We start from the raw sequence: 13038 nt of genomic DNA, 5'->3' as shown, positions 1-13038 counted from the left end.
GTGCAATGATAAAACTGGGGTGGGGGGACAAAAATTAATTTCAGAATGTGGGGCGGGTCATGGCACCCCTGTCCCCAGTGAAAGTTGCACCCCTGCGCACACATACAGTACACCAAAAACAAACATTGTTTACATGGACCACCAACATTATGACCATAAATAGTAAATGCTTCTATTTGGCATTTGACCCTATGGAATAATAATACACAACGGGCCTCTATTGCTGTTCCCTGTTTGGAACTCCATCCCCATGCAGCCCAGCCAGACCCCAAGCTGCTGAGAGCAGTTTGCAGCTCCCCAGCTCCAACTCTCACATCTACTTTAGTGCCAAGGTGGAGAATTGATCTTTATTGGATTAGGTCGGCACACAGTAGCCACACTTAGAGGTTAACCCCAAAGGCATCTTATGTCTCTCTGAAGTTTCTAGTGACTTCACCAGCGTGTGGAAATGAATGAGCTGATGCTAGCGCCCAAAGGCAACTTCAGCACAGCTCCAGTAATGGACTGTGCGTTATTTATAATGAGGGATACCTGGAGAAAATAAGACCTGTCTGAAATTAAAATGGATGGCCCTCCCTTCAGTAAAATATATTTTTACCCGACCCTCCCTGAACTATTGAAAAAAACAAGTGACCCTCCCCTATACCGAAAATAGTAATTAAAACGTAGAGGTGGATAGCAGAGAACATGCCTACCGTTTACTCTCACTCCTAGGACAGACCAGAGCCTTAGATATGCAGTTTTAGAAACCGTTTTTTTGTTTTGTAAGCATTACATGGCAAAGTAGCCAGAAGCTTGTGGATTCACAGACCACTGCGGACAAGGGTAGGGGTGAAAATGTTCCATTATAATAAAAGCACTGCATGAGTCTATCTTATTTGCGATCCGATAAATAATGGCCTTTTATAAATGCATTTCATGCATTTCTATGTAATTTTACATGACTGGAGACAAGCAGAATCTTTTTTAATACCACAACAGAGCATGACAACGAATGAGCGCATGCTGCAGCACCGGATACATTTTTATTTCTATACAGGCTATTGTTAAAAAATAGGATAGTCTAAGTTTGGAACAGTGCTAAAGTTGTCTATTAACTGTAAAATTGTTGTGCAACAGAACCAGTTACAACTGAAGTATCTGATCATCAATTAATTCAAGAAAAAGCCATTTGTTGTTTAACACAGCAGCCGCACGCACACCATTAGGTAGGCCTATATACACTTCTTTTAATTTGGGAAACTATCATTTTCTCATTTATTCTATTTTATTTCATGATGTTGTTACAAAATATATTTGTGTTGACTGTGATTAGGGCATGGGAATATAATTTAGCCTAGCAGATGCTCTTAACAAACTAGGCATGCATAGCTCACCGCATGATCCTCAAACCAAAGACTGGCCAAACTCGTGTTTCTAAAAGTGAATTCAAAGGCACTGACTGTATAGCCTAATAAGGCATTTGTGTAATTGTTTTACATTTCATTTTATACAGTCTAAAAGGCGAAATGTTGTTGAAGTGCTGTTGAAATGCTCAGCGCTCTAGCCATTCTGAAGTGTGTGTCAGGGCGACGTGTATGCTGTGAGCGAAGTCAAGCGCAGGACACCGAGCTACTGGCAGACAAACTTTACTAGCACAGTAATATAAATACAAACAAACCTCCAAACAGGGAGGAACAAAATACGCATACACCCGAGACTGCCGACCTCACGGAAAACAATCACACACAATAACCAATGAGAGACAGGGGGTTATAAAGGGAATACAATGTAACATAATGGGAAACTGGTGAAAAACAAACAAACACCGAAACAGATCGGTGGCAGCTAGTACTCCGGGGACGACGAACGCCGAAGCCTGCCCGAGCAAGGAGGATGAGCAGCCTCGGCTGATTCCGTGACAGTGTGTAACAAATGCTTCACAATTGATTTCTTAAATGGCAGGCTATAGCCTTGAATAATAATAATATAGTGTAAATAATTGTATTTCCTTAGGCTACCTGGCTTGCTCCTGATTGATTTAGAGTTAGTATGTTGTTTAATAGCCTGTTGAAATGTCAAACATCAAGCAAAGTACATTTTTTGGCTCCTCGGCTATAGAAGGTTATAGTGCAGCCTCTGAATGTCAAAGAGACAAATCAAAGATATCCCATATGCATCGGAGTCACGTCTTACCCCAGCATTTTACAGCTTGTTTCTAGCATAAAGCATTTCGGACTAAAGTGGCATTATAGATCGCTTTATATAATCAGGTCCATTACATTTTTTTTTTATATACTCTTCAGCTAACAAGGGGGTAAGCCTATGCTTTCAGCCATTTTCTTTTTACAAAAGCCATTATAACCTCAAATATCAATTCGAGCCCTGGTTTTAACTTCACACACCAAGTTCTCCAATGACACCAAAATATTTAGGGAGTGCATGGTGACTGAAGGAATTCGCTGACAAAATCTATGGCTAACAGACTATAATTTAGTCTGTCAAACAGGTAGGCCTACTTCTTATTTCTTGAACAGGAAGAAATAGGCTCGAACACAAATGATTTATTATGATTATTATTACCATTAGTATTTACCCTGTTACCAGTCACTTTTCACCCCTGTTTACATGCACATACCTACCTCAATCACTCCAGTACCCCTGCACATTGTAATAACGGTACTGGTGCAACCGGTGTGAAATGGCGGTGTGTGCTAGTAGTGTTTCAATCAGTGACGTCACTCGCTCTGAGACCTTGCTCTGCAAGGGCTGTGTGTTTTGTGGAGCGATGGGTAACGAGGTTTCGAGGGTGACTGTTGTCGATGTGTTCAGAGGGTCCCTGGTTCGAGCCCAGGTTGGGGCGAGGAGAGGAATGGAAGCAAACAACACTGTGACATTGATGCTGTTGACCCGGATCACTCAGTTGGGCTCTGCCCAGCTGCTGGGGTTGCTGCGGAGAAGGAGGTCAAAGGGGGGTGAGTGTAACCAGTGTGAAATAGCTAGCTAGTTAGCGGTGCGCGCTAGTTGCATTTCAATCGGTGACATCACTCGCTCTGAGACCTTGAAGTAGTTGTTTCCCTTGCGCTGCAAAGGCTGTGGCTTTTGTGGAGCGATGGTAACAATTCTTCAAGGGTGACTGTTGTTGATTTGTTCAGAGGGTCCCTGGTTCGAGCCCAGGTTGGGGCAAGCAGAGGAAGGGAAGCAAGACTGTTACACTGACCTGTAGGTGACTTGCATTTTCATGTTTATTTATTTTCTCATATTTCTTGTGTGTTTTTCTTATCTATATTATTCCTGCATTGTTGGGAAAGAGCTCGCAATTAATCATTTCACTGTACTGTTTTACACCTGCTACATCCTGTGCACTTAACAAATAAACTTTGAAACTTGAAACTGATGGCACTAAAGGCTGTTCATATGGCACACTGAGCATTCCTCAGATTTGGAACATATTCAGAAATCCTGTTAGATACAGATGTAAGATCTTAATTTGAGCCAGTTTGCTACAGCAGTAAAATAATCCTGCAGCAACAGAACATGTGGATTATAATTAATGGACATTTTTGTAGGGGTTGATAAATTTTTCGTAAGGGAAAATCAAGTCTGAAATTACACATTAAAGAAGCATTTTTAAACCTCAAATACACTATAAGCTTTAAGTTCACCTGCAACAGGGTGATCAAATTAAGATCCTACATCTGTAGTGGGGTGTTGGATGGAGCTGCTTTGTTGTCGACTACAATACCCGGTGCCATGGATTAGCATATCATTAGCATTGTGTGCTCATACCAAGGTACCTGCTAAGCAAAATACAGAATACAGCAACTCAACTGGGGCTGAGCAACTGTGCTGCCGGAGTATTTACTGCAGTTCCACGCTGTTCTCATTTCAATCACCTTCTGCAAGACTGGCAGTGTTGTGTTGTACAATATATCTCCTCATTCAGAGTTTATGATATTTATGTGTTGTTATGATGAGTTTCTGGTATTGAGAAGTTCAGAATGCAAGAGAGTATGTTACACAGATGGAGATTGGTTTCAGTCATCATTTAATGGTCACAATATTGGATTCAATGACAGGGGGTACGGACGTAGCCTCCTGCCATCTGAATGACTTCCATACAAAATCTCTCAGCTTATATAACGCCCTTCCAATCTACTTTTATCCCACACAGTTGCTACTAACCATCATTGAGTGTCACTCATCCACCACCATATCATCCACCCACTTGGTATCATGTAGCACCCTAGCCAGACCATTCCATCACGCACCCATCCTAAGATTAGCAACAGTGGCCCCCAATCTATCTTGGCACACTGACCTTCTGTTCCTCACTCGTGACACCAATAACACATGATGTGTCCTTGTTCTCTGTCCACATACAGCTTCATACATTAATGAATCTTGTATCACAAATCATCATAACATGTGTTTTATATACTGGGCCGCATAGTCTGATATGACAGTATAATTTTCCAATGGAATAGTGTTTTTCCGAATTCATATCTCACCGGGACGCATTGATACATCTGAGGCTTATGATTCAATACATTCTGGGAAAATCTTAAAGCTGCAATCTGCAGTTGAAACAATAACAAAGCCCCTGTTTCGGTAAAAAGCCGCAGGCTGAGGCTGGAGTAATGTAATCACTCTCAAATTCATAGACAGAGCTATAGATCAAGACTGACCAACGATGATATCAAAATGATAGTTTTAACCATGTTTTGAGGCTATATAGTGTTTGCAAACAATGGAGTTAAACAAGCTTATATTTTGGTTTCTGATGGGACACAACAGTTGAACTAAGCTCATGAGGCAATAAGTTATGTTCTTCAAGAATCAATGGGTAAATATAATTAATTCAAAAGTCTAAAAATTGATGTAGCAACTGCAGATTGCCCCTTTAAAAAGGGTTTATGCATGCTCATGCATTTTCTGTAGCTATCTTTTGGCTGTATGTTTACATTGTCACAATGTAATCATCAGTCGCAATCAAAATTCCAGATGAGCTTTTCTCTTTCTTGTCTCATACTTTAGATTTCTCTGTGTGTTTGAGGCACAGTGGTTGCTGCTTCCACAAAGATACAGGAAGACTCCAGCTGAAAACTTAACACAGTCAATCTTTTCTCTCTGTGTGTCTTCGTCTTTTATGGTGGATGATAGTAAAGGGAGAAAGTTAGTAGGGGGCCATCAGAACGCTTCTTTCCAAAAAGTTTTTTTCTACCAAAAACTGTCATGAATAGCACGTGACCCTAGACTTCCTCACATTTAATTGGACTAAGGGATGGGAGAGATCGCGGGGTGCCGTAAAGCTGCAGAGGGGTACCAGGCATATTCTATGAGGTGAGCCATAAAGTTGTAGGGTTGAGAGGATAAAACGGCCTAGGGAGCTGCTGCAATATTTTCAATCTTCACCCCCCGTTGTGTAGGAACCGATGCCGGATTTACAGGAGGGTTTACATGACTCGGTACTGTGAGATTTCCCTTACGGGCCTAGTGGCAATGTCAGTGTGTATGGGGAGTGTGCAGCGAGTCTTTGTTGGCAGAGGGAACTGGAGATCTGGAAGTCCAGGGAGTCCATTTTCTCCCACCTCCCTCCCTATCTCCCCCATCTTCCACTTCTTCCTCACTCATTGATCAGCACAGTGAGGAGCAGGCAGAATCAGAGGGGAGGCAGGCTAGTCACACAGCAGTACACAAGACCAAGCCGATAGCTATGCATTGTCAGAGGCAAATTGTGGATGAATATGAAAGTTTGTGAGAGTTGATGGATGCCATTTGTCTGGGAAAGCAATCATACCTGTTGCTGTATTTTCAGTCCCAGCTTTCCATCCAGAGAAAAGTCAGTTAGCTTGATAAGTGATATGTATAGCTGTTACAGCATCTGGGGATCGCACATGCATGCACATGCGGGCAGGCAGGCTCTGCTATCAGGAGAGAGAGAGAATTACAGTCCTGGGAGGATTGGGGGTTTTGTTTTCATTAATTGCCACCTTCCCTCCTTTCCGTATGCCTGGCTTGAAGGACAAATTATGCATGGTGTTTTGATGCTACGCACATTTTGATCTGCCATATCCAGTCTGTTCTTCCTCTATGGTGGTGTCTTCTCCAGGAGGTAAGAGGAATATTTTTAGGGGTCACAGGGGACCATGGGTCCCTGATTTCAGAGTGCAGTCGATTGGCCGGTTTTTGTTAAAATCAACAGCAATCGGAGGTGATTGAAGATGATAGAGAGCTTATGTGCAGAAGGTCAACTAATGGCATGACATGGATTCCTATGGTGAGGGGGTAGTTTGTCACGCCTTAGTACTGCGAGAGACAGACTTGACCATAGCATTACACTGACCACTGTTAGAATTAAGCTATACAAGAATATCATGTCATAACAAAAGATAATTGATGGTGATCATAATGTTAATATATTAGTAATAGATGGTTTAGTTAAAATGTTAAGTTATCAAGCTACAATGAAATGCACATCCTTACCAGACTATCTTCTAGGTACTTGTGACTAGATGGATGTGTGGCTTCGTAACATATGATCTATAATTCAGCTCAATAATGTTGCTGCATGTTTAGCTCCAGCTGTGCTTGAGAACAGCCCATTTTCCTTGGAAATCAATTTGAACTCTGATCATATTTGTTTTTCTCCCTCTCCGTGTGCTTACACAGCATTTCACATAGCAGCGGCTTTAATATCAGGTGTGTGACTAACCGTATCTGGGAAGAAGAAGCAGCCAGGAGAATGCAAACATTTGGAACCAGTGCTCCGGGGTACTGTGTATTATGAATCCCATCAATGAATGCCTGCAGCATTATGGAGGGAGGGAGGGAAGGATAGAGGGAGAGATACTCTTATCTGTCCTGTGATACAGCTTTGCTTCCCACGTGGCTCATAATTGAGAGATTTCTATTTCACTACCATTGATCCTGACCAGACAACACACATTGAAATGAGAGGTTTGACTGATATTGTTAGCAGCTAGGGTGGCAGATGTAGCTCAGACGATGCACAGCTGCTCACCGAGGTGACTCAAACCAGGGGTGTGACCCTAACTAGTGATGCCAGGGCTATTTCAGCAACCAACACACATCATATCACTCATATGGGCCCATAGGGCTCTGGTGAAATGTAGTGCACAATACAGGGAATAGGACACCATTTGGGAATCAACCCAGTCAAGCTGGGCAGACTGGAGAGCCAAGCGGAAGGAAGAGCCTAGTGAAGGGTCCACCCCTGGGACAGGGACTGGGAAAGGGCTGGATGATGGTGATAACATCTGCTTTTATCACCAGTTGCATGGTTGACTGCAGTCAGCAGCGCACTGTTCAGGGCCAGGCAGCCCCATCTGTCACCCATTGGTTTTTATAGGTTACGATATGGATCACAGACAAGACCATCGGGACAAAAATGTCATGGTGATTTGCTTGACGATTTGCTTTTGAAGAGCGTTGCTTTTTTTATTTTACTTATCGCACAGGAAGTTTGTTTTTAATGTGACAATGTCCTGTCTGGGGAGCGGAAAATTAAAGCAACAGGAAGGAAGAGAAAAGAGAATGACCTTTTTATAATTCTAGCCTTGGCAGGTGTATTAAACTTTGATCGACATGAGATTGAATGCATTTTACACGCATGACTAAGGGATACATCAATGCTCTTCCGCTTCTAAGAGTCGGAAGTGAAATACAGTGAGGTCCAAAATTATTTACCCCCTTGATAAAGATGAGCAAAAAACCTAGATAAAATAAATACAAATACTGAGCTATAATGTAGGCAAAAAATATATATATATTATTTTATACTAACACAATTGCTCAGAGAAAGATTTTGTTAAGCAAGTAATACAAAAAATCTAAAAAAGTCAGAATTATTGGATCCCCTATTTTCAATACTACAGCAGCATCCCCTTGCGAGAATAATGAGACTTCTTCTAAAATGTTTTATGAGATTGGAGAACACATTGGGAGGGATCTTAGACCATTCCTCCAAACAGAATTTTGATATCCTTCGTCTGAATTTATGGACTGCCCTTTTCAATTCAAACCACAGATTTTCGGAGACTGAGATGGCCATTGCAAAGTTTGGATTTTGTAGTCAATTAACCATTTCTTTGTTGATTTTAATGTGTGCTTGTGGTTATTGCCTTGCTGGAACATCCACTTGCAGCCAAGTTTTAGCATCCTGGCAGAGGCAACCAGGTTTTTGGCAAAGATGGACCAATGGAAGCAAAATAGCCCGATAACATCAAAGATTTCCAGTGGGGATGAGATATTTTCTACATATGCATTGTTCTTTCGAAGGCCAAATCCATCATTTGTGTGCGTGGCCAAAAACCTCTATTTTCATGTCACCTGACCAGAGCTCCACTTGGAATTTGCTAAATGGCATTGTCACTTGGATTGGAACCGGTGCAATGGTCATATGACAATAGAGGTCTTTGGCCATGCACACCAGCAGTGGGTTTGGCCTTTTATAATTACAAAAGAACAATGATGTAGTTGATTCAAGAATGCAGTTTTGGGATATTTAGTTCCCTTAAAGACTTAAAATACATATGTTTATACTGTTAGCAGTCTCAGTAACACTTAACATTGAACTGTTGGCGACCCGAGTGGCGCAGTGGTCTAAGGCACTGCATCGCAGTGCTAGCTGTGCCACTAGCTCGAATCCAGGCTCTGTCGTAGCCGGCCACGACCGAGAGACCCATGGGGCGGCGCACAATTGGCCCAGCGTCGTCCAGGGTAGGGGAGGGAATGGCCGGCAGGGATGTAGCTCAGTTGGTAGAGCATGGCATTTGCAACGCCAGGGTTGTGGGTTCGATTCCCACGGTATGAAAAAATAAATAAAAATAATGTATGCACTCACTAACTGTAAGTCGCTCTGGATAAGAGAGTCTGCTAAATGACTAAAATGTAAAATGTAACTGTTCTTATGCCTGTGTAATAACACTGTTATTGCTTTTGGAGCAACATTTTATTAGCATTACTTTGGTAATTGCCTTTTAATTGCATAGCAATGAGCTGAGATTCTTTGTAACTACTCTACATGTAATAACTCCATTATTATGTGATTATAAAGCAATTTCTAAATTGCTATGTTACAACAATGTTGCTATCGTATCTTAGTTACTACGTATGTATAAGAACTTGATGTCAGGTGTTACTGTATGACTCTATTTTCACTCAATATGAAAATGTATTTCTTAGTCATTTTGAAACTGCAAAAGTGTTCTACTCTAATGTTGAGATAAGTCCATGTCCCTCACAAACTGTTGCCTAGATTTAGCTAAGTGCCTGAAGTGACAGTTTACTCAAAGATCAAGATTTGTCCGAGGTTTTCAGGCCCAAAAAATGTGTCTCATAAATTCATGTCCCAGGCCAGTTGTGTAGATCCAGCTATATGCCTAAATGCAACATGACAAGATAAGTGCAATATAATTACATGCTTTCATTCTTTGCTTATCTTTTCCATTTCATTTCAAATTAAATGTACAACAACAAAATATGTTTGGTTTACATTTGTATTACTTCCCATTATTTAGATTGATAAATGTTTAACGTTTAGCCTGTATTATACATTTTTCTCAATCATTAAGTATTTAATTCTAGGCTATACATTAAGATCAATATCTGAAAGCCCTCCAAACCATGTGCTAATGATCATATATTTAAACTAACTGTTGTAGTTTTTGGTTCTTCATCAAATATTTGAAAGCCATCATAAATATGTTTTGGTTTTTCAAATAACTTGCGTATCAAATACCTTAATCTTATTTGTTTTTCTGAGCAGTATTCAAAATACTTTCAAATATTATTTGTTTTTCTAAGACCTGTATTTGAATATCAAAGGAAATAATTGCCTTTAAAGTTTTAGTTGTTTTTCTATATTTGACTACCTTGAGTGTTTGAAAAGTTGGTATTTGCAAATAAACTACAAAATACAACCGTTTTCTGCACGTCTGACCAAAACAAAGCACATACTCACGGCTATAAACATGCAGGCAGGATAAATGTTCCCTCGGAGAAGAAATGTTGTTTTTGCTCCCCTGGTTGAAATCAACCTAGAGTTTTTAATGTGCCTATGAAGATGGCAAGCCACTACATGAAAGCAATTTCATCCGCCACTGAGATCCTTCACTGGCAAGAAATCGCACGGCATCTATTAAAGATGCCTGGGCCTGTGCACATGCATGGAGACACCTTTGCATAAATCAAAGCCCAGCAAAGTTTTAATAGGAAACAGAACACTGCATAATAAATAACTCAAGTCAAGCGTTTACTGTTACTAATGATCTTTAGATTAGCCATTATGGGGAGTAAAAGTGCTGTGAGTCACTTCATTATTCCTTGGCATTGGCCACTGTAGAAAAGCAACATGGGAAGAGAAATCACAATGGAATGAGAAGTTATGGTCTGGATCTGTCATGGGGACGGAGTCCTGGGGCTAAAATATGTCTGTCTCACTGCCCTTTTGATGAATGCAGCAATAAGGAAAGGACTTGAAACGGATTTAAGGTTATTCCTTTTTTACTAGGCCAATCTCTTAATCAGAATGTTAAAGTGAGAAACGAATGGATCTTCTATTCATTTGTGCTTTTGGAGACATATGGGCGGAGTTAGTTGGAGGTCCATCTGTGTGTAGTTCTGATATTTGAAAGCAGCTGTGTCATAAGATGTACTGCCCACAGCATGGTGGTTGACAGTTGGTTGATTTACTCTGTTCCTCCTCAGCATTAGTGTTGAGTGCGAGAACGATCTTAGAATATTACAGGCTATACTGAGGCTTTACTACAGTCTGAAATCAGACTCAATTTGATCATACCCTTATTGCAGGATCCAAACACAGTATCAGATTGTATAAACATACATTACACTTCTCACCATATGAAATAAAATCACAGAGAATGTACCTACCTGCTCTAACTCTTTATATTTTCCTTGTCAGTTGACACATCTTTTCACAATAGAGTGACAGAGACACCATCACCAATTAGCAGCTCTTAGATATGATGTACACAATTCTGCATAAAGCAGTAGCTCTATCAGAGCCAACGCCTAAGGGTTCTGGAGTTATTTATTTAGCCTGTTAGTGCTCTATTTCCCCTCTCTGCTCAGTTCATTTTCTCCTTGACTGCATGCCTTGTTTTCCTGCATGCACTCTTTCGACTGGCTGGATGAAGCAATGAGATTGCTAGCAGACGGACACGTCCCAAGAACAAAACATTCAAGGAATTTCTTTACCCCTAACCCTGACGTTCCAGAGACATTTGAGAGTCATTGCAGCACATGCACGTTATTAGATGTGCTGTGTGATTGTATCATTTTCTCCCCTCATACTCATATCCTGGTCCCCTGGGGAAGCCTGCCTGCCAGGGGGTCCGTCAGAGAGAAGAGAGAGAGAGAGATAGAGGGAGAGTGAGAGAGAGAGAAGAGTGTGTGTGTATTTGTGTGCGTGTGCGGCAATGCGTGCATTTGCATGTTTGTGTGTGTTATAGTAGTGGAATGGATTTAACCCTCTGACTAACCTGGGCCAAGTAAAGCGTTTTTGTCTCTCCTCGGAGAACCAGCCCTCACACTTACCCAGCCTAATGGTTTCACCCTCTCGCTCAACACCCAAACTCCATATTGATTTATTCAAGCGTGTATTTACCCTTTCATCCATTATGCTGCATCTTTCCCAGCCTAAGCAAGTTGTCTACATTGTGTCATCAATCAATATTTCAGCGTATTTTTTGCACAGCGGGGAGTATAAATCATATTAAAGGGATTTGCGGAGGATACAAGCCACTTAAAAAATATCTGACAGCATTTACAAAATGCAAATGCTCTGGAGGCTTCAGATATGTGGGACTCTGAATCATTTGCATAGTTAGACAGGCATTCCTTTTGAAAGCTTCCCCCCAAAATATAATGGATCCATAACAATGACAGGGGGTATTAAATGTAAAATGTGGAAGGAATTTGAGGGAGAAAGTTGAACTAGACTCCGCGCTGTCAGTTTTCAAGCTATGTTAACATTATGAAGAATATGTCAGCAATGTAAAATATGAACTGATTCAGGTGTCTTTCAGCTTGTGAGCTGGCACAATCTAAAAACTGTCCTGCATGGATGTGTTGATGGCTTCGTTTTCAAAGTGACCAATTGTCTAGTAGTGAGTATAATGTTTTCCTCATGTAAACACATTCTCACCTTCGCGCTGCAAAGGATTGTGTGTACTGGAGGATAGTTCAATCCATTGAAATGACAGTAAATTATATGTTCCTTCATGATGAATCTATCCACCTAAAGTAGTGAGCACTGTTCACTCATCCAACCTCAACAACAAATGAAACCATTGGTTATGGCTTTAAACAACAACAATCATGTGGTACAAACATGTGATATGAACACGTGATACAAGACCCCCCCCCCCCTTTCCCCACCCCCCCAAAATAAATTACTCATATTTCTGAGATGTATGGGGAAAGTCCAGGTTCACTTTTTAAATGATGTTTGTTGAGTACGTACTCTCACAAGGTGAGTTAAGGGGAAAATAAGCCCATAAGACCTCCATAAAAATGCAAATATGGCATGCGTGATCTGCATTGCCAAACCTTTAACTGTAACCTGTTTAGTTTTTTTTATTTCTGTCCAATGTCAGATACAGTACACATCATCCATGTTTGTTTACTGAAAACAGACTAACTGCCCCAGTTTTGAACCTTTTTTATGTTATACCTGTTCAAACCTGACAACACTTTTAGGGCTCTAATTTCGGCAGATGCTAAAGAGTGTCAAACGCACAAAAGCTTGCAATTTCGTCATGTAAAAACTGGCGCACTGGCATTTTCCCACCCTAGCATAAGGTTTGGCAATTTACCTATCTAACATCAGCTGAGGTGGAAGGGATGGAAATATTTGAGGTGTGTCCTTTACAACAAGTGCAAAAGTGACATTTTCATTCAGCGCTAATGGAAAGTTTTAAGACCCACAAAAAGCAGGTCTTAACGGTAAAGCAGGTCTTACCGGTAACACAATTTGAGAGTGGAAGTGCAGCCTATCCAGCCATGACACACAGT

General features: G+C 41.0%; 1 protein-coding gene across 1 annotated transcript in view; it reads left to right on the top strand.

Moving 5' to 3' along the window:
- The window catches only part of LOC121574008 (follistatin-related protein 4), a 210186-nt gene that overhangs the window by 55194 nt on the left and 141954 nt on the right, over positions 1-13038 (top strand). The window lies entirely within an intron of this gene.

The sequence above is a fragment of the Coregonus clupeaformis genome, chromosome 9, assembly GCF_020615455.1.
Source record: "Coregonus clupeaformis isolate EN_2021a chromosome 9, ASM2061545v1, whole genome shotgun sequence".
Lineage (NCBI taxonomy): Eukaryota > Metazoa > Chordata > Actinopteri > Salmoniformes > Salmonidae > Coregonus > Coregonus clupeaformis.
The sequence above is the reverse complement of the archived record's forward strand: the minus strand, read 5'-3'. Positions and strand labels throughout refer to the sequence as shown.